The 25,815-nt window shown below is 39.4% G+C and overlaps 1 long non-coding RNA gene across 2 annotated transcripts; it reads right to left on the bottom strand.

The window, feature by feature from the left end:
* Positions 1 to 1,194: 1,194 nt before the first annotated feature.
* Positions 1,195 to 18,389, bottom strand: LOC309853180. 2 transcript variants are annotated; one of them, XR_014305548.1, is made up of 3 exons: positions 18,114 to 18,389; positions 12,676 to 12,753; positions 1,195 to 2,046 (listed from the first exon to the last, which is right to left on the bottom strand). It is a non-coding gene; the product is annotated as an uncharacterized lncRNA (long non-coding RNA). The 2 variants fall into 2 exon arrangements; XR_014305549.1 differs by lacking the exon at positions 18,114 to 18,389 and adding an exon at positions 16,952 to 17,099.
* Between the last annotated feature and the right edge of the window lie 7,426 nt (positions 18,390 to 25,815).

Below are 25,815 nucleotides of genomic sequence, written 5' to 3'. Positions count from 1 at the left end.
CTACAAGGCAGCCAGGTAAGGTGAAGAGAAAGGAAGCTTCTATCAAGAGACACAACAAGTGCAAAATCCAAGAGCTGAGAATGAACATGGGGCTAGATGAAATTGAAAACAATTGCCTGGGGGAGTATAGAGTCCAAAGAGAGAAATGGTGGGAGATGAGGCTGAAGAGTCAGTCAAAAAGGATCTTTGAGCAAATATTGGGTTCATTGGGCTTTATGATAAGGCAATGGAAAGTCATTGAAAGAGTTCAAGCAATAATCAGATTTATGTGTTATTAAGTTGCAAATTTTGGCTACAGTGAGAAGGACAACAATAGTGGGTGTGGGAAGCCCTATTAGGATATTATATTTAGTTATCTATTCCTATATAACAAATTAATACAGATATCATACCTGATGAATATCTAGTCAAAGATATAAGAACCAGGTACTAGTATTCTATAAATACATATATGATATTAATTACTATTAATTATTAGCTGACATAATTAATCTAGTTAGTTGATTAATTATTGACCAATATTAAATATTTATCAATTACTATACGCCAAGCATAGATCTTAGCAGTTTACATTTAATCTCACAACAACTTCATGAGGTACAATCATAACATCTCTTAATATCAACAGATATACCAAGAGATAATGCAGCTTCCCAAGGCCATTCAACAGGAAAATCGTGGAAAATCTTGGAAATCATGGAAAATCATGGATATATTATAGCATATGGAATCTCTAACTTCAGAGCACTGTATTGTGACCTTTATGTTCATTATAAAACTCAAGTCATACAACACCGTATAAGGTAGTCTAATGTCATTTTATAAATGTGAAACTCAAATTCTAAGAGGAGAAATAACTTGCTTAAAGTCATGCCACCCATAAAATCTGTGACGCAACTCTAACTTGGGTTCTGAATGATTCACAGTCACAGGCTCCCAATTGCTATGTTGCATGAAGGCCAAGATATCTTGTTTCTAATATAAAAATATAAATTCTGTATAAGAAGGATTGAATTTATTCCACATAATTTAGCAGCACAAAATAAGTGATGACAGGAAAACTGAAGTTATTCCACATGAGTAAACAAAACTCTCTAAGAATGGAAAGAGAGACCACAGCAGTATGAATGCCCCATCACGTATACAGTCAGGCCAAGGATGACTGGCCTTATGTTGAAGCTGATGAAGAGGGGATTCTTTTTTTTTTTTTTTTGAAGAGGGGATTCTTGATCAAGAAAAAGTTCAACCAAGGACACTTGAGGTCCTCTCTAACTTTAGGACTCTATGATTCACATGGCTAAAGACTTTCCTTTAATTCCTAAGAACTTTGTTCTTTGTACTCTATACTTTTTTACCATAAAATCAAGAAATCATGCAGACTGGGAACATAAAACTAATTTTATTTTTTTTTCTGTTTTTATATCTAATAGAATCATAGTTCATATTACGTTATCTGAAAAATATAAGGAACTGATATTCAGTGTTTGTCTTTCCAAGGAATAAGATCAGTCTTAACATTAGCAGGAGTCACTTTTGAATTCATCAGTAATATTTCATTTCTCATCTGCCAATGAGGTGATCCATGTGGCAGAGATAGACAGATTGAACTGTGAGCAGCCTGGGTGGGTCAGTACAGTGCAGACTGCATATGCTTGGCTTAGGTTTTGGGTTTTATACTTGCTGTAGATTAATTCCTTTAAATATTTTTTGCAAATTTGACTCCAAGAGACTCATGCAGTAAGAACTCTTTTGCCAATACCTTGGATGTTAGACACCTGGCTCACCACTTCTGACAAGCAATGTAAACACCCCACGTGCAGTCAGCATATTCAGTCCTATGACATGAGTATACCATGCTTTCTTTGTTTCTTTGTTTGTTTCTTTCAACAACCTTCTTTCTGTCAAACTCATGAGGATTATTTCCAGCAGAGAATAAAAGTAGTATGACAATTTGCATGTGTTCAACTCAGTATCTTCTTCTCTTTTATGTGGAGGCTGAACTCAATCCTTCCAGACACCTGGGCCCAGGAGAAATAACAGTGGACTCTATAGAGAAATGTGTCATTTTCAGGAAAAAAAAGAGAAGTCATTAGATGAAAACTCTCTCACCTCCCATTTACCAAATCTATAAACCTTGCTGACTCAGTGTGTCTCCCCTTTCTGTTCCCTTTCATTGAGGATGAAGTCCTTCCTCATAAGTATGAAAAGCCTACTCCTGGGCTTATGCTATGAACCTCAAATCTTTTATCCTTGTAAGAAGCCCCACTGACTCCATTGTTGTCTTTCCCTCCTATATCTTCATCATCCCTGTCTTGTATATATCTCATAAACATTCAAAAATGTTTTAGTCTAAAACCATAAGTGACTCTTAATCTCACAAAACAAACTGAGGGTTGCTGGGGGGAGGGGGGTTGGGAGAAGGGGGGTGGGGTTATGGACATTGGAGAGGGTATGTGCTTTGGTGAATGCTGTGAAGTGTGTAAACCTGGCAATTCACAGACCTGTACCCCTGGGGATAAAAATATATGTTTATAAAAAATAAAGAATTTAAAAAAAAAATGTTTTAGTCTAACCCACCTTAAAAAAAAAAAAAAAAAGCTATACATCTGCCCCTTTGGCGCTTGTCTTATTCCTCTCCTCTCCTTTATAGTCCATCTTCAAAAAAGGGATTTGAGGTGTTTATATACACTGCCCCCATCTCCTGTCACTCCCATTTTCTCCTTGAAAATGGCCTCACCGTTACAACTCTACCAAAAAACCTCTTACCAAAGGCACTATGGGCTTCATGTTTCTAAATCCCATGGCTACATCTTAGTCTCCACTACTATGGCCTTTTGGCCTTTTGGAAGAATTTGCCATTTTTTTAGGTGCTGTGACTGAGTGTTCTCCTGGCTTTTCTAAGGTCTTTCTATCTCTGCCTCTTAGATGCACCATCACCTCCACCCAGTTTTAAAGATCAAAGTTCCTCAGGGTTTAGCCCTGGCTCCTTGTCTTTTCAAACATCTTTCTGGGTATCTCTTTCACTCCCAAGGTATCAAACACAACCCATATCAGAATCACAGATGTCTTGTTCACCGAATTCCTCAGTATTTAGGACAGTGCCTCCTACAAATAGTCTCTCCATTTTCTTTGTTTAATTAGTTGACTTGAAGCCAGATGTTCCAAGTTCATCGTGGAGAAAGGCATAGATAATGACAGGAGTAAGACACAAGGGTTAGAAGTGTAATCTTTGGAGTCAGAGCTTGATTTATAGCCTAGATCTTCCTTTTACTAGCTTTGTGATTTGGGACAAATTGTTTGTTTGTTTGTTTTTTAAGATTTTATTTATTTATTTGACAGAGAGAGATCACAAGTAGACAGAGAGGCAGACAGAGAGAGAGAAAAGGAAGCAGACTCCCTGCCAAGCGGAGAGCCTGATGCGGGGCTTGATCCCAGGACCCTGAGATCATGACCTGACCCGAGGGCAGCAGCTTAACCCACTGAGCCACCCAGGCACCCCAAATTGTTTGTTTTTAAAATAGTATCAAATAAGGTATCTATGTTAAGATTTTTTCCTTTTTCTTTTTTAGATTTTGTTCATTTTTGTTCATCTTTTTAAAGATTTTGTTCATTTATTTGAAAGAGAGAACAAGCACAAGCAGTGGGAACAGCAGGCAGAGGAAGAAGCAGGCTCCCTGCTGAAAAAGGAAACACTAAAAATATCTTTCAGTTTTTCTAATATCAAAAAGTCATTTGGTGCTGCTTAAAAATGGTTTACTAAATTTTAAATAATTCTATATCTATTATGAATAACTTATTCCACTGCTAGTGATTTAAACACTATGACCCCCCCCTTACCCTTAAGGAAACTGGTTTCTAAGTACTTGTAGTCATCTGATCACTTGTTGTAGGCAGAAGACCCATATAGGGTGGAAGGCTATATATTATTTTTGATAGAAAATATCCATATAGCACCCATTCTCCCTTCTTTGGGTAATTCTGACAAAAATTTTCCTGTGGGAAATAACTCCTTCCCACTCTCAGTCCGCAAATGTCAAGTGGAATTGGCACCACCTTTGGCTGCAGAAGGCATTGGACACAGGACTGACTAGTCAGTGCATCACATTTCCCTGACCATGCCAGTTAAAGGAGAGACACATGGCTCAGTCAGGGACAGAGAGGAATAAAGAGACTTTAGTGTGTCCTTTAAGAAGACACACTTTCTTTTCCACAAGCCTTGAATGAGGGATTTGAGCCCCTCGTAGCCATTAGTGGAGTTCGATCATGTAGCTGGAATGGAAAAGAATGGCCAGGAAATAGAGAGAAACTGAGTTCAATGACATTTTTTGAGCCTCTGGATCAAGAGTTCAACTGACTAGTCCTTTTGGGTCATCATGTAACTAAAGAAATTCTTTTTTCCCCAAAGTCAGGTTGAGTTAGAGCTCTTTGATTTAAAAAGGATGGAAAATCTAAGTGATGTACCTGTCTAGTTTATTCCTCTCTGTTCTATGTTTTAAACTAGCCACCTAATTAATTGAAACAGGTGAAGCATCATCATCAGAAAGCAGTCATTCATTCCCGAAATATGACATAGGAACCATTGTCAGAGATTTCAAGTCTGTAAGAAGCCAGCTATAGGATATTTAGAGACAAAATTGCAGAATTTTAAAGATAAATGTGACTTCAGAGAAGACCATATATTTAGTGGGTCACAAATCCAAAAACATGCAAAGTCAAGAAGGGAACATGAATGAGTGAAAGAGTCAGGAGTGAGAAGAGCAGCGACACAATGATAATGAAAAATGACCAATGACACTCAACTCTGGGTCCATACCCAGGGATTAGTAGTGGGTATCAGGCTGCACTGGAGGTCCTATGTGAGTAGCCTCCACTTAGTGTCGTCTGACTACTGGATGTGGGAATAGTGGTTCAAGATGAAATATTTTATGTGAAACTGGTTTTTGAGTGTTGCCAACTAAATTGCTTTTTTAAACCGTGTGATTCAAACATAGTATATAATCAAACCACACTCAGCCCAAAATTGTCAGAATATTCATTATGAAGATGGGGGTAGTATGGTGGTAAGGGAGTAAATTAAACCCCCAAATGGACCATGTCTTACACAACTACTAGCAAGAGGCAAAGACTAGACTCAAATTCTAGTCTCCTGACATGTCTCCCCACACTGAACAGACTGAAAATCACACTGTAATAAGAGTAATCTCCATACCTGGAGAACAATGCCAGTTTGTATAGCATTCTCACATAAAGTGAAATCTAATCCTTATAGAATGTAGGTACTATTCTATTCCTATTTCTACTTTACAGATATTCTAGAAAATAAAGTTCCTGGAGATTGAATGATCTTCCTGAAGTTTAGTAAGAGAGAGCTCAGGTACTCCTACCCTTAACTCATCACCTTTCCTTCTAACCATACCTGTTTTTCTTCCTGGGTCCCAGATCTCAGTTGAAAGTTAGCACCCACCTTCCTTCCTCCCTACCATCAAGACACACACACACACACACACACACACACACACACACACGCTATCTGATTCTGCTTTCTAAACTTCTCTTTTATCTCTTTTATCCCCATTGCCCATTGCCATCAATTCACAACTGCATCACCACATCAGGCTCCCTAAACCTAATCTTTTCCTTCTGTATCATACGCTATACCACAGCCAAAGGGAGCTTCCTAAAATGTTGCCCCAGCCTTAGGCCTGCACTATCTTGTCTTTCTTTCATAGTACTTATACTATCATACTGTAATTATCTTTGCACCCTGCCCCAACCAGAATTAAAACTCTTACAAAAAAAAAAAAAAAAGAATTTGTCTTTGTATTCCTGGGACCCAGTACCTGGCTCATAGTAGATGTTCAGTGGCTGTGGAGGAAAAGAGAAGGGAAAATGGGGGAGGCAGAGAAGGAGAAAGAGAAGAAAAGATAAATCTCCCAGACTTTTAGGGGAAGTAACTTTAAAGATCACCTAGTCTTACCTTCATATTTCAGAGATGGAGAAACAGGGCCTAAATAGGAAAGTGTTCTATTAAAATTCATACACGTGACAAATGGAAGAGTCATGATCAAACCCGGGTCTTTACAAGACTATTCCAGATACTGTTAAAAAAAATTATACAGCAAATGAAGGATTCAACTTGTCAGGGATTAGTAATAATTTCTTACTATTTCCAAACAAAAACATTGCAATTAAGAGCATTGATCATAATTTAAAAGCTATCAGTATCATCCTGGGTAAAAATGATGAATAAGCTTTAAGGACACTCAGTAAACACTTGATAAGTCACCTCTGATATTTTTCATATTTTTAATTTGAATTCTATTAACTAATATATAGTACCTCATTTGTTTCAGATACACTGTTCAATAATTCATCCGTTGTGTATAAAACCCATTGCTCATCATATCGTGTGCCCTTTCTAATGCCCATCACCTGGTTGCCCCATCTCCCCATCCCCCAGTAACCCTCAGTTTTTTTTTTCTTATAGTTAATATTTTCTCATGGTTTTTCTTCCTTTCTGATAACTTTCCATTCTGTTTGCCCTCCCTTCCCCTATGATCCTCTGCATTGTTTCTTAAATTCCATATATGAGTGAAACCATATGATAATTGTCTTTCTCTGATTGACTTATTTCACTTAATACCCTTAGTTTCAACCATGTCAATGGAAATGGTAAGTATTCATCCTTTCTGATGGCTGAGTAATATTCCATTGTATATATGAGCCACATCTTTTTTATCCATTCATCTGTCCATGGACATCTCTTCTTCTTCCACAGTTTGACTATTGTGGACATTGCTACTATGAACATTGGGGTAACACTTCTTCTCACTACATCTGTATCTTTGGAGTAAATACTCAGTAGTGCAATTGCTGGGTCATAGTATTGTTCTAATTTTAACATCTTGAGGAACCTTCATACTATTTTCCAGAGTGGCTGTACCACCTTGTATTCTCACCAACAATGTAGGAGGGTTCCCCTTTCTCCGTAGCCTCACCAACATTTGTTGTTTCCTGACTTGTTAATGTTTGCCATTCTAATTGGTATAAGGTGGTATCTCATTGTGGTTTTGATTTGTATTTCTCTGATGCCAAGTGATGTGGAACATTTCTTCATGTAACTGTTGGCCCTCTGTATGTCTTCTTTGGAGAAATGTCCGTTTGTGTCTTCTGCCCATTTCTTGACTGGGTTATTATTTCTTGACTGGATTGTTTTTGGGTGTTGAGTTTATTAAGTTCTTTATAGATCTTGGATACTAGCTCTTTATCTGATACATTATTTGCAAATATCTTCTCCCATTCTGTAGGTTGCTTTTCAGTTTTGTTAACTGTTTTCTTTGCTGTACAAAAGCTTTTTATCCTGATGAAGTCCCAATAGGTCATGTTTAATTTTGTTTTCCTTGCTTTGGAGATATGTCCAGAAAGACATATCTAGAAAAAAGTTGCTGAGGCAGATGTTGAAGAGGATGCTGCTTGTGTTCTTCTCTAGGATTTTGATTGCTTGCCATCTCATATTTGAGTCTTTCATCCATTTAGAATTAACATTTGTGCATAATGCAAAAAAAAAAAAAAGGTTGTTTAATTCTTCTGCATGTGGCTACCCAATTTTTCCAGCACCATTTGTTGAAGAGACTGTCCTTTTTACATTGGATATTCTTTCCTGCTTTGTTGAAGATTGGTTTTCTATAGAGTTCAGGGTCTGTTTCTGGTGTTTTACTCTGTTCCATTGGTCTAGGTGTCTTGTTTTTGTGCTAGTATCATACTGACTTGATGACCACAGCTTTGTTTATAGCTTGAAGTCAAGCATTGCTATGCCCCCAGCTTTGGTTTTCTTTTTCAACATTTCTCTGCCTATTCAGGGTCTTTTTTGGTTCCATACAAACTTTAGAATTGTTTGTTCAGCTCTGTGACAAATGGTATTTTGATAGGACTTGCATTGAATGTGCAGATTGCTCTGGTTAGCATAGGCATTTTTTAAAAAAGATTTTAGTTATTTATTTGTCAGAGAGAGAGAGAGAGCACAAGCAGAAGGGAGCAGCAGGCAAATAGAGAGAGGCAAGTGGAGGGAGAGGCAGACTCCACGCTGAGCAAGGAGGCCAATGTGAGACTTGATCCCAGGACCCTGGGATCATGACCTGAGCTGAAGGTAGACGATTAACTGACTGAGCCACCCAGGCACCCCAGCATAGACATTTTAACAATATGTATTCTTCCAATCTATGAGCATGGAATATTTTCCATCTCTTTGTGTCCTCCTCACTTTCCTTCATAAGTGTTCTGTAGTTCTTTTTTTTTTTTCTTTTAATATAATTTTTTATTTTTTATAAACATATATTTTTATCCCCAGGGGTACAGGTCTGTGAATCACCAGGTTTACACACTTCACAGCACTCACCAAAACACATACCCTCCCCAATGTCCATAATACCACCCCCTTCTCCCAAACCCCCTCCCCCCCGTAGTTCTTGAATATAATATTTGATTAATGTTTGTTTCTATAGCAGATATTATCAGTGTCCCACCAATATTCCTATCATTCTATGATTTTAGGGAGTTCAGCCAATTTCTGTATTTCAGATCCTGAAAGATTCTCTTGGCAACTGAAGGCTACTGTGCAGCAGGCTGAAGTGCCAAGGAATTAACAACCTCTGCCAGAAGTCCTCAACCAATGATCCTCTATAAGTACCCCAGTTCTCTTGCCTTGGAAAGGATAATTATGATGTGTTATTTTACATATTTTCTCAATATCCTACAGGTTTAAGCTTCAGTTCACTGTTTTGTTCACTGTGACATCTGACTTAATAGGACACCCTCTAATGACTGAATCACTCCTCCACTTCTCTGTTTCCTGAACCTACCGAATAAACTATTGGTGCTGAAATCCTTGTCTCAGTATTTGTTTCTGAGGCATTCTGGACTAAGCCAGCCTCTTTCCTAAGACAGTAAGCCGCTGATGACTGTAGATGGCTTATTCACCACTGTGTCTGATAATAAATACTCGGTCAATAATTAAGTAGGGAAAGAAAAAAAACATTATTGTAATTGTTATCATTTTTGTCAGTGTTGTTATTCAATATAAAATACTCGGCTCACCTTCACTGAGCACATTCAGCAGTACATCTGATTCTTGAACAAAATCAGGCTTTAAGGCCTTTGCATTTCACTTAGGGAAAATGAGGAAGGACTCGGGAATCAGGTTCTTTGAGGAAAGGCTGCCAGATGAGAGGTAATGTCTGTCTTGTTTTTCTGTCTGAGTCAGGACTCCAAAGGCAGAGATGACTTGCTCTCTAGTGTGAAAGCCTCCAGGGTTGTCAGCTCTGTGACAGACACTTAACAAGACTTCAGAAAGCATTGACCTCAGCCAGCACCCAGTCTCAAGGAAGTAACTCAGAATTAAAGTCAAATCAACAAGCCACTCCTCTAATTGAGGCTGAAAGCAGGAGAAGCTGTAGATATAGTTTGTGGCATAAAGGACAGGCATGTCACCTCAAGAAAAAGTACAAGTCAAGTCAGCATGTCACCTCCCACTGCTGGCTATGCAGAGATTTTAATGAAACATCTTGGGATTAATCCACACCAAAGGCCTATCTCACCCAGCTCCTGGCAGGGGCCAATTTATAGCTTAAAGAGATGTCATCAACTTTAATAGGCTTCAAGCTTCAAGTCTCACCTTAAAATTATTGACTTCTTTTTTTTTTTTAAGATTTTTTATTTATTTGTTTGACAGATAGAGATCACAGGTAGGCAGAGAGAGAGAGGAGGAGGAGGAAACAGTCTCCCCGCTGAGCAGAGAGCCTGATGTGAGGCTCGATCCCAGGACACTGGGACCATGACCTGAGCCGAAGGCAGAGGCTTTAACCCACTGAACCACCCAGGCACCCCAAAATTATTGACTTCTTATAGAGTCCTATCTGGCTGCCCATTTAACTTCATTCAGGAATGGGATTGGAGAGCAAAAGAATAAAAAAGCCCTCAAGCTTTAAGGCTAGAAAGGACCTTATTAGACAAGGAACCACAAAATCAAATGTCTATAGTAGCCAGCAGGGAGGATAAATGGATGAAGTCTCTGGTCAGACTCTGTGAGAACCTGGAGAATACCTGCTGGGTTCAAGGCAGCAATGCTTTTCAATCCCAAGTAATTGTTGCTAGGCAGAAGTTCAGATCCAGTGTGGCCAGATTTTTTTTTTTTTCAAGAGAAGCCGTATATCGAGGTTTATAAAAGAAAAATTCCCCTGTACTTAAGTATTGATATTTAATTTAATATTTTAATATAATAAAACCAAGTGATAATAACAAAGAATAACAAAATTATTATACAGATAAGACTGGTAGTCATCTGGTACTCACCTGCTGTGCCTGTTGCAAAAATAGTGACTTCCTTACATTTAAATTGGGAAGCAGTCATTATCCCTGGCTCTCAAATGACTATCTCCAGCACTCGGGCACCCCTGGCCTGCCCCTGAACATCAGTCTGTTCCATCATCCAGAGACTAAAATGTTAACACCTAACCAACAGATCACCTCAAGGTTCCTGTTTTGGCATGATCCTGTTTTGGCCAGCATCTGGTTGACCTGAACATCATTTGCACTATACTTGTGAAGTATTTTTTTTTTATTAATTTTTTATTTTTTATAAACATATATTTTTATCCCCAGGGGTACAGGTCTGTGAATCACCAGGTTTACACACTTCACAGCACTCACCAAAGCACATACCCTCCCCAATGTCCATAATCCCACCCCCTTCTCCCAAACCCCCTCCCCCCAGCAACCCTCAGTTTGTTTTGTGAGATTAAGAGTCACTTATGGTTTGTCTCCCTCCCAATCCCATCTTGTTTCATTTATTCTTCTCCTACCCACTTAAGCCCCCATGTTGCATCACCACTTCCTCATATCAGGGAGATCATATGATAGTTGTCTTTCTCTGCTTGACTTATTTCGCTAAGCATGATATGCTCTAGTTCCATCCATGTTGTTGCAAATGGCAAGATTTCATTTCTTTTGATGGCTGCATAGTATTCCATTGTGTATATATACCACATCTTCTTGATCCATTCATCTGTTGATGGACATCTAGGTTCTTTCCATAGTTTGGCTATTGTGGACATTGCTGCTATAAACATTCGGGTGCACGTGCCCCTTTGGATCACTACGTTTGTATCTTTAGGGTAAATACCCAATAGTGCAATTGCTGGGTCATAGGGCAGTTCTATTTTCAACATTTTGAGGAACCTCCATGTTGTTTTCCAGAGTGGCTGCACCAGCTTGCATTCCCACCAACAGTGTAGGAGGGTTCCCCTTTCTCCGCATCCTCGACAGCATCGGTCATTTCCTGACTTGTTGATTTTAGCCATTCTGACTGGTGTGAGGTGATATCGCATTGTGGTTTTGATTTGTATTTCCCTGATGCCGAGTGATATGGAGCACTTTTTCATGTGTCTGTTGGCCATCTGGATGTCTTCCTTGGAACAACGCAAAAGGCAAGGGAAGCAAGGGAAAAAATGAACTATTGGGACTTCATCAAGATCAAAAGCTTTTGCACAGCAAAGGAAACAGTTAACAAAATCAAAAGACAACTGACAGAATGGGAGAAGATATTTGCAAACGACATATCAGATAAAGGACTAGTGTCCAGAATCTATAAAGAACTTAGCAAACTCAACACCCAGAGAACAAATAATCCAATCAAGAAATGGGCAGAGGACATGAGCAGACATTTCTGCAAAGAAGACTTGTGAAGTATTTTTAACAAACAAAACGCACATGCCAGTTCAAACAAAACACATACGCCAGGAATATTGATCCTACTGGAAATCAGTTTGAGACGCTGACTTATTCCAATTCCCCTTATTTGAGAGTTGGGGAAACAAAGGTAGACACAGAAAAAGTTATTTAATTAAAGTTATGAAACAAGTCACTGGCAAAACCTGATAAGAACCCACGACTTCAAGTTTATAGGCCAGGGCTCTCTCCTCTTCATCAATAGCTACCAAACCCATGGAAAGTATAGATTTTTAAAAGCGCAGATTTCTCTTAACTCTTAACTATAGAGAACAAACTGATGATTACCAGAGGGAGGAGTTGGGGAGATGGGTGAAATAGGTGATGGGAATTAATGATTACATTTATCATGATGAGCACTGAGTAATGATTAGAATTGTTGAATCATTATATTGTACATCTGAAACTAATATAACACTGTATGTCAACTATAAAAGACTGAAAAAATAAAAACACGGATTTCTTTTCTCTATACCATCCCTGCCAAAACTCTGGGTTGGCCCAGGTATGAATATCTTTCAAAAACTCCTTAGATAATTCTGATGATCATCAGATCTGCCAAACATTGCTGTAAACTATAGCAATGGCATACCAGTAAATTTTAGCCATCAGGCTTCCTCTGTGGGAAAAATTTGGAAAGAAGGGTGAAATCTCTATTGACATATTATTTAAATAATTCTCATCAGAGTTTCACATAGAAGACATGTGCATATATGTTGGGAGAACAAATGGTTTTTCCCAAGCCCCTTAGATCTGTCTTATTGCCATACTGAAGGGAAGAAAATTAAAGGAGGAAATTTTCAGAGATTGGTAATAGTTGATGACCAGAGAAAGGGAGGTTATATGAGAACCAGCATCAGAATAGGACAGAAAAGTTTCAGCTGTGTCACTTACTAGTTCTACATCTTCAGATATCTCACTTAAGTTTTCTAGGTCTCACTTTCACCATCTGTAACATGGGGACAGCAATACCTACTAAGCAAAATAATCACAGATTTCAGAAAAAAATCGGTCAATTCTGGGTTATCCTGGCTGTAGTTTCCTCAGTGATAGTAAGAGATTCATCCAGAGAGCCAAGAGGATATGCAGCTTCTGCTCTGTCCACAGGAATGTCAATACAGCTTTATCAGCTCCTGCTTAAAGCACAAGTCTTGCCACAAACTGATGGAAAGCTCAGACCTTTTTGGTACTTTCACACCTCTGACACTCATGCTGATGAGTTCAGCTCAGGTATCAATATGGAGTTGACACTAGGGTCAATTATAGGCAGCAATATGTAGTTGCCCTTAAAAGTCTGCTAATATAGCCCACGTGTAATTATAGAGCTTCCCTTAGTCATAAGGCAATTCTCACAGTACCTGACATATAGTGGTAATTGTGATGGTCATGATTATGATTGTATGGTATGGAATAGTGATCTAGAATCCTACTCTAAAGGCAGACAAACCAAGGTACAGTTGTGATTTTAGATATTATTTCCAAATATCTTCCAGTCTCAAATCATCATCAGTGAAATAGAAGCAATAATGGTTATCACCTATATTGCATTATTACAAGAATTAAATGAGCTAATATTGGAAAGAGTTTAGCTTGGTGCCTGGAATATGACAGATGCTCAGTAAATGTTCTGTTTGGTGATAACACTATTAATATTAACTTCAGCATTCAACTTCAAGTTTGAGAGAACCTTGATTTGGTAAGATTTGGTACTAGTACTAGTAGCCTAACAGGCAACCATGGCCTGATGAGAGGTTTGCACAGAGCAAAGTCTAGCTGGTCCCATGGGGAGCACAGAAGTACTGAGATGTTCAAGAGCCTCCTTCAAGTCTCTGAGCTCAGCAGGGAGTTGTTTGCAATATAGCCTCAACCCACATCCACCAACAGACCTTTCCCAGTCTCAAACCCTTCTGCCAGAAAGGCTGTTAGTAACCCATCCAACTACCCCTATTTGTAAAGCTTGGTTGAGTCAGGCCAAGGAAAATTGCTGAGGGATCTCAAGCTTCTGGTAGTATAAGAGAATTTGGGAAATGCCAACTGCAGATCCCAGATCTCCACCCACTTCTTCCAAGCAGATCCAAATAATAGGTTCTTTAGGCAGGCAGCCCATCAACTCAGGATTCCAAGACAAACAGCCTTCATTTTTTGATCTAAATTTCTAATCTTTCCAGAGAGTTGCAACACAGGGCCTACTAACAAGGAGACAAGCTACCAGAGAGAGAAAACAGACCCCAGCTGTAGCACATTCTCAGTATGTCATTGTAAGAACCAAGCAGATGTGATTATATAAAGAACTATAGAGTGTAATTAGGATAGTTATTTTTTTTAAGATTTTATTTATTTATTTGACAGAGAGAGATGACAAGTAGGCAGAGAGGTAGCAGAAAGAGAGGAGGAAGCAGGCTCCCTGCAGAGCAGAAAGCCCCATGTGGGGCTCAATCCCAGTACCCTGGGATCATGACCTGAGCCAAAGGCAGAGGCTTTAACCCACTGAGCCACCCAGGCGCCCCCAGGATAGTTGTTATTAACATTTATTAATATAACACATGCTATGAACTTTCATTCACAAAGTTCAGTGTGTAAAAATGTAACCTTCTATAACAAAACTCAGTTTTTGAGTTGTTACCATTTTGCCTTGCACACAAACTTAATCTAATTACGTCATTTTTTCCCAGAGAAATGTAAACATTTCAAGATTAAAAGTCAGTGTTTTCTCCTGCCTACCCTCTTTTTCTGGATAGGAGATCTCAGATATCCCAGGGCAGAGGTGAAAGACAGGGCTCTGAATCTCACTGAATCTTGGCATGGTGGAGGCAGTGGACCCACAGTGAATCTGACATCCACATATCTCCTTCAGACCCAAAAGTCCTCTCCCAGCTATTTCCAAATTCACATACAGAAGTGCTTTTCCTTGTCACTTGTCGGGGGGCTCTTTCAGGCACCTTAGTAACTAGACATTTGCTCCTTCTGGTAAGTATTGCTGCACCAAATTGGGGTAGGGATGCTTTGGGTATCCCCCAGACCCATCTGGGAAATAAGTCTAGCTCCCCTCTGTAGCCTGTCCCTTCAAACCCATTAGTTATCATCCAGGTCAGAGTCAAGAACCAAATAGACTTCATCTCTGCCCTATGGAACTAGTGACAAAAAAAAAAAAAAAACAGTAATGTCAACACATAAATGAATAAGGATTACAAATTGAGAAAGTGTTATAAAGATAATAAACAAAAGGCAGTGGTAGAAGAAAACCTTGTTGGGGGGGTGAGGTGCCTGCTTATATACAGTGATCAGAATCAGGTAAGGCTGTCTGGTGAGGTGATAGATAAGCTAAGACCTGAAGGAAGGGAAGGAGCCCACATGTGAAAATTAGGATTAGGGTGATGGGACTGACACTCCAGGCATAGAAACAGATATGGGGAAAGGTCCTCGGGAGCATCCAAGCTTGATGTGACATTGGAATACATAGAGTAGTTGAAACACATCCAAAAGTTATGTTGAAGAGTTAGAATTTATGCTAATTAAAGTGTTGTCATAGAAACATTCACTTTTGGTTACTTTTTTATCATTAAATGATTTTGAACAAGGATAAGATGGATTTTTCCCCCTAAAATATTATGTCAACCATAATTCTCAATAGGTACAATATGGCTGCCCCCACGCAGGGACATTTCTGGTTGGCACAATGTATTGAGTATACTAGTACCATTTAAGGAGGTCCAGGGATGCTAAACACCCTGCAATATACAGGACAGGTCTACTCAATGAAGAATTGCTCCACCCCAAGTCCATTTTCCTAGCAAAATTTAGAGCGTATCTGGCAGCTGTGTAGAGGCAAGAGTGGGAAAAAGACAAACATGTTAGCAGGGACATAATTAGGATTGCACTGACATTGTCCAGATGGGAAAAGATGATGGCAAGTGTAGGACTGGGACCTCAGGGATCAAGAAGAATGAAAAAGTGGGCAGATATGAGCAGGCATCACATATTGGCCACACTGTGTTTTTATTAAATGAGACACAGTCCCAGAGTCTTTCTCAACATCACTCCTGGTAGACATTAACAATTGTTTCCAGTTAACAGTTGAGGCAAACCTATTAGGAAAATATCTGATTTGGGTAGTCACTCAGAGATGGAGCAAAAAGGATACGAAGGGAAGAAATAGGGACTAAGTCTGGAAAAGAATGTTATTGAATAATGTAATATTCATGCAAGCCTTAAATGCCCAGATGAGCTTTTTAAATAAAAAGGACAATAGCTCTTCCATCTTTTAGAGGATTCCTCCTAGAAGCCCACCAGATTTTTCCCTCTCCTATTCCCTACCAAAACCTCACAGCTGCAATTTGAGTGTTCTCCAAAATTTAAAAAAGAAAAAAAAAAATCCTTAAAGACTTGCCTATCACTCAGAAAATTAGCTGTCATGTGTAATTAGGTTAATTCAGCATGATATTCATCTGAAATATGAACATGCTATTAGTAATGAAAGCAAACATATGGAGCAAGTGTCCTTGATCTGCTGAGAGAGTGTGGCTAAGCCATGAGCTCCACACACAAATTATCACTATGCCTTTCCCAGAAAAGAAGGTGACATGATTAAAAAGACATCATAGAGGGGCACCCGGGTGGCTCAGTTGATTAAGCATCTTCCTTTGGCTCAGGTCATGATCCCAGGGTCCTAAGATTGAGCCCCATGCCAGGCTTCCTACTCAGTGAGGAGTCTGCTTCTCTCTCTCTCTCCCTTTGCCCCTCATATATGTGATAACATATATGTGCACTCTCTCACATACTCTATCTCTCAAATAAATAAATAAAAATCTTTTTTTTTAATTTTATTTATTTATTTGACAGAGAGAGATCACAAGCAGGCAGAGAGGCAGGCAGAGAGAGAGAAGGAAGCAGGCTCCCTGCTGAGCGGGGCCCCAATGCGGGGCTCGATCCCAGAACCCTGAGATCATGACCTGAGCCAAAGGCAGAGGCTTTAACCCACTGAGCCACCCAGGTGCCCCTAAATAAATAAAAAATCTTAAAAATAAAAAGACATCACAGAGTCCCAGAATCTCAGAAAAGTCCCCACACAGTGAATTTTTAATTCTGTAGGAAGAGTTAGGTGACCACAGTAGATGACCCTATCTTGGGTCAATTCAGCAACAATTACCATTCAGAATCAGTTAACACTTACTGAATCTTCTCTCTGCCTCTTGATCAACCCCAACCTACATGTTTTTGTGGACAAAGATTACAGATGGAGTCCTAGAATTAGGTCAACTCGAGTTTTTGATTCATGGAGTTGAAAGAAATATAGTAGGTGGGAAACAGGAGATGTACATGGTCTACTTGTTAAAAAAAAACAAAACAAAACACTGACTTCATTAGAATCTCTACCAACTGCAGCTTCATTGCATTACAAAGGGTCCCACACTGTCATAACTCATCCTGGAGGCTGGCTGCCCTTTATTTACCCCCAGGCAATGTGGCACTGTGTGTGTATACTCATAGGTAAACGTACTCATGTGAACATGAAGATATCAAGAAAAGTGTTTAAAACAAGCCTACCTAAATCCAAGATATTGAAAATAGATCATAAGGATAGACCACAGTGGGAAAGCAAACTATGTTCTCTCTCCAGCCCCCCTGATTAATCCATTATGGAAATTGGGTCTATCTTTCATACTAAATCACCTGAGAAGGTTTGTTGGTCACAAACCAGGCTTTCTTGGGGCATCTGGGTGGCTTAGTTGTTTAAGTGTCTGACTTCATCACAGCTCATGATCTCAGGATCCCGGGATTGAGCCTTGTGTCAGACTCCTCCTTCTCCCTCTGCCCCTCCCCAACCCTGGACATAGTTGCTCACTCATTCTCAAGTAAAATCGTAACAAAAAAAAAAAAAAAAAAGACTTTCTTTTAATTTTGCTAAAGAATCCAAAAGCTTCCCTTTGTTCAGCTATAATAGGAAATGGAAAGGGGTATCCATGCATTGAAAGGCAATCTTTCAATGATTTTTGACTAGAAGGTACTAAAGACATGATACTGGACATGTTTCTAAACCAAAGCAAAGGGGCAGGAGTCCCAGCACTAGAGATGGGCCCACAGTCCTGCTGGTCACAGATTGGCAACTAAAAAAGCATTGCTTTGACTACTGAGAGAAAAAAAATGGTATAACTGGGCAAAATGCTCAAATCCCTATGTATTTTCAGATGGTAACATCATATATCTGGCTAGTATGAAATCTGAAATTGACCTTCAATCCAAATGCCATCATCCAAAACTAGCTTATGGAAATCTACAAATTATTTTCCTATTTCAATATATTTGGAGACTTGAGTTTTTCTAGAATCACTTACAAGGTTATAGCAGATATTGTTGATGCCTCAATTCCCTCAGTTCACTTGAGGTCACCTGAAACTGTGACAGATGGTTTCCAAAATGGTGACTGTAGGGGCCTGGTTAGCCAGGGGAAGCCATTTGGCTGTAAACTTAGATTGACCCCGCCCCTTCCAGCGGAACTTAGTTGCAAACCCTGGATATAGGGGCAGGCCAGGCTGGATGGAGACATCCAATCAGTGGACGTGCATATATTTACTGTGGTGAGTTGAAATCCCATTGGCCACCTGTGTGTGGGCCAGGCTCAACCACCTCTATAAGGGTTAGTCTGTGAGGCTGGGGTAGGGGGAGTAGTAGGAGGAGTTAGAATATCCGTTGGGATAGCCATTAGAGTAGCTGTGGGGAGCCATTAGGGTAGTCGTGGGTTAATAGTGGGGAGCAGCGCTGCCCCAATCGGCCTCGCCACTGTAAGTGGCCTCATCCGGGAGCAGCCTGGCAGGAGAGCAGTCTCATCTGGGGAGCGGCCTCAGCCTGGGAGTGGGCTCGTCCAGAGCAGCCTTGTCCAGAGTGGCCTCGTCGGCAAGTGGCCTCATCCAGGGTGGCTTTGTCGGGGTCATCGTCGTCGCCTCTTTGAGTGGCCTCCTCTGGGGAGCGGCCGCATCTGGAGTGGCCTCGTCTGCGGAGCAGCCTCATCCAGAACGGCCTCATCCCCAGCGGCCTTCTTGGGAGCAGCCTTGTCGGGGTCATCGTCATTGTCTCTTCATAAGAGAGGGCCCCTACCAGTCAGTTTGATTTTTGATGCTTGGTGCGAAATAAAGTTTTGTTTGATTTTCGCTTTGTGTCAGTCTCGTTCCTTTGATCATGAACCCTAACAGTGACAGCCTCCTGTCTCAAGCATTTGCACCTCTCTTCTTCTCTGCCTGAGGACTTTTTCCAGCAGCACCAGAACTAACTCCAACAAATGGGAGTATAAGCTGGATACGCAAGTGGCAGAGCACAAAAGATATGCCTCAACAAACTGAGATGGAAAGGAATAAATTCAAGTTCCCGGTCTTCTGGTGGACAAGTCTAGGTATATTCCATACAGTTTCTTACAGGGGCCTTGGAAAGATGGATCCCTAATAACCCATTCATTTATATATCTCTGTCTCACTTTTGTCACTCCCTTTGTGATTTCTGGATTCATCTCCCAAATAAAATGCCAGCACACATCCTTGAATTAAACTTTGCTTCTGCAGGAACCCAAACCAAGACAAAAACAGGTATTTTTAATCATTCCCTAATTAATATGGCTTATAATATAGTACTTTCTTATGTATATTTGGAAATATATATATTTTTGGATTTTGGAAATGTATATATTTTATATATATTATACATTTATACTACATATTATATATTATAGATTTATATGTATTATATTTGTTATGCAGGTATTTCCATAAAAGTTTTTAGTGAATAAGATCACGTTATGTGATAAACACAAAGATATACCACACAGATGTCCCACAGAGAGAGGAGTTTTGCCTCAGATGTTGGAAGTGCTATCAAGGTCATCTTCCAGTTGTCAGCCCATTCAGAAAATGCTCACATACAGAGTGTGCCTGACTCCTGGGTGAGTCCAAACCCATATTGGGGCCTTGGTATGAGGGATAGGAGAGATCATATTCATCAAGGATATTGTTCTGAAATTCTCCTTTTTGGTGGGGTCTTTGCCTGGCTTGGGGATCAGGGTAATGCTGGCTTCATAGAGTCTGAAAGTTTTCCTTCTGTTTCTATATTTTTTTGAAACAGCTTCAGGGGAGTGGTATTATTTCTTCTTTAAAAGTTTGGTAGAATTCCCCCCAGGGAACCCATCAGGTCCTGGGCTTTTGTTTTTTTAGGAGGTTTTTGTTTGCTGCTTCAATCTTGTTACTAGATATTGGTCTATTCAGTTTCTCAATTTCTTCCTGTTTCAGTCTTGGAAGTTTATAGGTTTCCAGGAATACATCCATTTCTTCTAGATTGCTTAACTAATTGGCATGTAGCTGTTGATAATAATTTCTGATTATTGTTTCTATTTCCTTAGTAGTGATCTCTCCTCTTTCACAATTTTATTAATTTTGGCTTTCTCTCTTTTCTATTGGATTAGTTTGGCCATTAGTAGTTTATTGATCTTATTGATTTTTTCAAAGAACCAGCTTCTAGTTTTGTTGATGCGTTCTACTATATCTCTAGTTTCTATCTCATTGATCTCTGCTCTAATCTTATTTCCCTTCTTATGCATGGAATTGGCTTAATTTGTTGCTACTTTTCCAGTTCTTTAGTGTGCACAGAGAGTTGGTGTATTCTGGTTTTTTTCAATTTTTGACTGAGGTTTGGATGGCTATGTATTTCCCCCTTATGACCACCGTTGCCATATACCATAGGTTTTGGACTGAGGTGTCTTCATTCTCAGCGGTTTCCATGAATTTTTTGAATGTTTGGTCTTCTTTGATTTCCTGTTCTTTTTTTATTTCCTAGTTGATCCAAGAATTCTTTGTTTATATATAATTTTTTATTTTTTTAATTTCTTTTCAGTGTACAAGAATTCATTGTTTATGCACCACACCCAGTTCTCCATGCAACACGTGCCCTCCATAATACCCGCCACCATAATAGGCTCACCCTCAGATTGTTTTTCAGAGTCCATAGTCTCTCATGTTTCAACTCCTCCTCCAATTTCCCCCAACTCCATTCTCCTCTCCCTCTCCCCATGTCCTCCATGTTATTTCTTATGTTCCACAAAGAACCATATGATAATAGACTTTTTCTGCTTGACTTATTTCACTCAGCATAATCTCTTGCAGGCTTGTCCATGTTGATACAAAAGTTAGGTATTCATCCTTTCTGATGAAGGCATAATAATCCATAGTGTATATGGACCACATCTTCCTTTCCATTTGTCCGTTGAAGGGCATCTTTGTTCTTTCCACAGTTTGGTGACCATGGCCAATGCTGCTATCAACATTGAGGTAGAGATGGCCCTTCTTTTCACTACATCTATATCTTTGGGGTAAATTCCCAGTAGTGTAATTGCAGGGTCACAGGTAAACTCTATTTTGAATTTCCTAAGGAATCTGCACACTGTTTTCCAAAGTGGCTGCACCAACATCCATTCTCACAAACAGTGTAAGGAGGTTCCCCTTTCTCTACATCATTTCCAGCATATGTTGTTTCCTGTCTTGCTAATTTTGGCCATTCTAACTGGTGTAATGTGGTATCTCAGTATACTTTTGATTTGAATCTCCCTGATGGCTAGGTGATGATGAACATTTTTTCATATGTCTGATAGCCATTTGTGTGTTTTCATTGAAGAAGTGTCTGTTCATGTCTTCTGCGCATTTTTTTGACATGATTATCTCTTTGGGGTGTGTTGAGTTTGAGAAGTTCTTTATAGATCCTGAATAGTTCTTTATAGATCCTTTTGTCTGTAGTGTCATTTGCAAACATCTTCTCTCATTCCTGGATGGCCCCTTTGTTTTGTTGACTCTTTCCTTTGCTGAGCAGAAGGTTTGATCTTGATGAAGTCCCAAAAGTTCATTTTCATTTTTGTTTCCTTTGCCCTTGGAGACATATCTTGAAAGAAGTTGCTGTGGCTAATATCAAAGAGGTTACAGCCTGTGTTCTCCTCTATGATTCTGACGGATTCCTGCCTCATGTTGAGCTCTTTTATCCATTTCAAGTTTATCTTTGTGTATGGTGTAAGACAGTGGCCAAGTTTCATTTTTCTAAGCACAGCTGTCCAATTTTCCCAGCACCATTTATTGAAGAGACTGTCTTTTGCCACTGTATATTTTTTCCTGTTTTGTTGAAAATTATTTGACCATAAAGTTGAGATTCCATATGTGGGCTCTCTACTCTGTTCCACTGGTCTATGTGTCTGTTTTTGTGTCAGTACCATGCTGTCTTGGTGATCACAGCTTTGTAGTAAAGCATGAAATCAGACAGTGTGATGCAACCAGTTTTTTCTTTTACTACATTTCCGTAGCAATTCCAGTCTCTTCTGATTCCATACAAATTTTAGGTTTCCTTGCTCCATCTCTTTGAAAAATACTGGTGGAATTTTGCTACAAAAGTTGGGTATTCATCCTTTCTGATAGAAGCATAATACTCCATAGTGTATATGGACCACATCTTTCTTATCTATTCGTCCACTGAAGGACATTTTGATTCTTTCCACAGTTTGGTGACCGTGCCGATTGCTGCTATAAATACAGATGGCCCTTCTTTTCACTACATCTGTATCTTTGTGGTAAGTACCCAGTAGTGCAATTGCAGGGTCATTGGGAAGCTCTATTTCTAATTTCTTGAGGAATCTCCACACTGTTTTCCAAAGTGGCTGCACCAACTTGCATTCCCACCAACAGTGTAAGAGGGTTCCCCTTTCTCCACATCCCCTCCAACCTCCTGTCTTGCTAATTTTGGCCATTCTAACTGGTGTAAGGTGGTATCTCAATCTGGTTTTCATTTGAATCTCCCTGAGGGCTAGTGATGATGAACATTTCTTCATGTGTCTGATAGCCATTTGTATGTCTTCATTGGAGAAGTGTCTGTTCATATCTTCTGCCCATTTTTTGATATGATTGTCTGTTTTGTGTGTGTTGAGTTTGAGGAGTTCTTTATAGATCCTGGATATCAGCCTTTTGTCTGTACTGTCATTTGCAAATATCTTCTCCATTCTGTGGGTTGCCTCTTTGTTTTATTGACTGTTTCCTTTGCTGTGAATAAGCTTTGGATCTTGTTGAAGTCCCAAAAGTTCATCTTGGCTTTTGTTTCCTTTGCCTTTTGAGACATATCTTGAAAGAAGTTGCTGTGGCTGATATCGAAGAGGTTACTGCCTATGTTCTCCTCTAGGATTCTGATGGATTCCTGTCTCAAATTAAGGTCTTTTTTTTTTTAAGATTTTATTTATTTATTTGACAGAGAGAGATCACAAGAAGATGGAGAGGCAGGCAGAGAGAGAGAGAAAGAGAGGGAAGCAGGCTCCCTGCTGAGCAGAGAGCCCGATGAGGGACTCAATCCCAGGACCCTGAGATCATGACCTGAGTCAAAGGCAGAGGCTTAACCCACTGAGTCAACCAGGCACCCCTCACATTAAGGTCTTTTATACATTTTGAGTTTATCTTTGTACACGGTGTAAGAGAATGGTTGAGTTTCATTCTTCTACATATAGCTGTCCAATTTTCCCAGCACCATTTATTGAAGAGACTGTCTTTTTTCCACTGTATATTTTTTCCTGTTTTGTCAAAGACTATTTGACCATAGAGTTGAGGGTCCATATCTGGGCTCTCTAATCTGTTCCACTGGTCTGTGTGTCTGTTTTTATGCCAGTACCATGCTGTCTCGGTGATCACAGCTTTGTAGTAAAGCTTGAAATCAGGTAACGTGATGCCCCCAGTTTTATTTTTGTTTTTCAACACTTCCTTAGTGATTCAGGATCTCTTCTGATTCCATACAAATTTTTGTATTATTTGCTCCAGCTCTTTGAAAAATATCAGTAGAAGTTTTATCAGAATGGCATTAAAAGTATAGATTGCTCTAGCCAGTATAGACATTTTAACAATGTTTATTCTTCATATCCAAGAGCGTGGAATGGTCTTCCATCTTTTTATGTCTTCTTCAATTTCTTTCATGAGTGTTCTGTAGTGCCTTGAGTACAGTTTCTTTACTCCTTTGATTAGGTTTATTCCCAGGTATCTTATGGTTCTTGGTGCTATAGTAAATGGGATCGATTCTCTAATTTCCCTTTCTGTATTTTCATTGTTAGTGTATAAGAAAGCCACTGATTTCTTTGACTTTGTATCCTGCCACGTTGCTGAATTGCTGTATGAGTTCTAGTAGTTTGGGGGTAGAGTCTTTTGGATTTTCCATATAAAGAATCATGTCATCTGTGAAGAGAGAACGCTTGACTTCTTCATTGCCAATTTGGATACCTTTTATTTCTCTTTGTTGTCTGATTGCTGTTTCTAGGACTTCTAATACTATGTTGAACAAGAGTGGTGAGAGTGGGCATCCTTGTCGTGTTCCTGATCTCAACGGGAAGGCTGCAGGCTTTTTCCCATTGAGGAAGATATTTGCTGTGGATCTTTCATAGATAGATTTTATGAAGTTCTGGAATGTTGCCCCTATCCTTATATTTTGAACTGTTTTAATCAGAAACGGATGCTGGATTTTGTCAAATGCTTTTTCTGCATCAATAGAAAGGACCATGTGGTTCTTCTCTCTTCTCTTATTGATTTGTTCTATCACACTGATTGCTTTGTGAATGTTGAACCATCCTTGTAACCCAGGGATGAATCCCACCTGGTCATGGTGGATAATCTTCTTAATGTATTGTTGGATCCCGTTGATCCAAGCATTTTTAAGCATGATGGTCTTTAGCTTCCAGGTGTTTGAATCCCTTCCAAACTTTTCCTTGTGGATGATCTCCAGTTTCAAAGCATTATGATCTGAGAATATTCAGGGAATAATCTCAATCTTATGGTATCAGTTGAGCCCTGATTTTTACCCAGTTTGTGGTCTATTCTGGAGAAGGTTCCAGGTGCACTCGAGAGGAATGAGTAGTCTATTGTTTTAGGGTGGAATGTTCTATATATATCTATGAGGTCCATCTGGTCTAATGAGTCACTCAATGCTCTTTTTTCTTTATTGATATTCTGCTTGGATGATCTGTCTGTTACTGAGAGTGGTGTGTTAAGATCTCCCACAATTAATGTATTCATATCAATATGGCTTTTCATTTTCATTAACATTTGGCTTATGTAGTTGGCTGCTTCCATAGTGGGGGCATAAATATTTACAATTGTTAGATCTTCTTGGTGAATAGTCTCTTGAAGAATTATGTAGTGTTCTTCTGTATCTCTGACTACATTCTTTAATTTAAAATCTAATTTATCTGATATAAGAATCTCTACCCCAGCTTTCTTTTGAAGCCCATTGGCATGCAAGATGCTTCTCCATCCTTTCACTTACAGTCTGGATGAATCCTTAAGTTCAAAACATGTCTCTTGTAGACAACATATGGATGGGTCCTGTCGTTTTATCCAATCTTCAACCCTGTGTTGTTTTATGGGTGCATTTAATCCATTCACATTGGGAGTGATTATTGAGAAATACCTTTTTATTGACATTGCGTTACCTGTGAAGTCTTTGTTTCTATAGATTGTCTACATATCTTTCTGTTCAATTATATTCTTGGGCTTTTTCCTTTTATAGGTCCCACCCTTAATATTTCTTATAGTGCCAGCTTGGTGGTCCCATACTCTTTTAAACCTTGCCAGTCTTGGAAACTCTTTATCTCTCCATCCATTTTGAATGTCAGCCTTGCTGGATAAAGAATTCTTGGCTGCATGTTCTTCTCCTTTAGTGCCCTGAATACATCTTGCCATGCTTTTCTGGCTTGCCAGGTTTCTATGGATAGGTCTGATGTTATTCTGATGGGCTTTCCTTTGTATGTAAGGAATTTCTTCAACCTAGCTGCTTTCAAGAGCTCCTGTCTACAATTATGATTCATCATTTTCACAATGACGTGTCTTGAGATCTTTCTAGATTCTATGATCTTGGAGGGATACCTTTCTGCCTCTAGGACATGAACGCTGGTTCCATTCCCCAGATTGGGAAAATTTTCATGGAGCATTTGTTCAACTCTATCTTCTAGTCTTCTTTCTTTCTCCTCCCCCTCAGGGATTCCAATAATTCTGA

Source organism: Mustela nivalis, assembly GCF_964662115.1.
Source record: "Mustela nivalis genome assembly, chromosome: 18".
Classification (NCBI taxonomy): Eukaryota; Metazoa; Chordata; class Mammalia; order Carnivora; family Mustelidae; genus Mustela; species Mustela nivalis.
Note: the sequence above shows the minus strand (reverse complement) of the source record. Positions and strands in the feature narration are given on the sequence as shown.